General features: G+C 35.9%; 1 pseudogene; it reads right to left on the bottom strand.

Annotated features, from left to right (window-relative positions):
• Window positions 1-893, bottom strand: part of LOC104980245 — a 1,186-nt pseudogene continuing 293 nt past the window's right edge.

The following is an 893-nucleotide window of genomic DNA, read 5'->3' on the forward strand; positions in this document are numbered from 1 at the left end:
TTAAGAAAGTCCTTTCCCCACCTCTCCAGGAATGCTTCTTGTATCACTGGAAATCCTTAAAAGAGTTGAATCATAGACTCTGGATTTATCTAAGCAAATCTATTTAACTGGAATTTGAACTTCATCTTCAATAAATCAAACAATTCTGGGCATTAATAGGTAGTTCCTTAAAAGTCCTTAAATGTTCCTTAAATATCCTTGTCTTACATTTAAATCCATTTATTTAAGAGTTCTTGGTTTACTGGGAAATGAGTTATAATCTCACCATCAAACTTGTATGCAACTCCAACTCTGATTTCCATAAATATGTCCAAAATATCAAAATTTTTGACTACCCATGCAGTAAATCCATTAATCATATGAGCATATTTAATCAAAACAAAGTCCAACCAGACACATCATCTTTCCCTTCCTGTAGTTACACCAAACTCTCTATCCCTTGTTTGTAATAATTCTCCAATTGCATTGTCTTGCTCTGTAGGAAAAGGACCAATCCCAACTCTAGTTGTATAAGCTTTCATAACTCCATACACTTCTCCACATATTAAGGCAGCATACCCAAGCCAGTACAAACACGTCCAACTGTACGGTTCTAAGAGGTTATGAAAGGATAACTTTCAAAATCAGTATCTAGCAGTGCTGCATTTGCAGCTTCTACCAAGATTTTCTTTGATGGTCTTTCTTTGAAAGCTCGATATAGGATATAAACTCCATATATCTAGCAGTTGGTTTCACCCTTTCCATTTAACCCTTGAGTTTTTGGAATTCATCTTCAATGTCTGTTTCCGATGTGGGGTATATAGATTTGTAGTGGTTAGCCAGAACTTGGAACCTCTCAGAAAAGCCATCAAAGTCAGATATAAGATGGCATATCCTAAGTCCACAGTGGTCCT

Source organism: Bison bison, unplaced genomic scaffold (assembly GCF_000754665.1).
Source record: "Bison bison bison isolate TAMUID 2011002044 unplaced genomic scaffold, Bison_UMD1.0 scf7180017864495, whole genome shotgun sequence".
NCBI classification, from domain to species: Eukaryota; Metazoa; Chordata; class Mammalia; order Artiodactyla; family Bovidae; genus Bison; species Bison bison.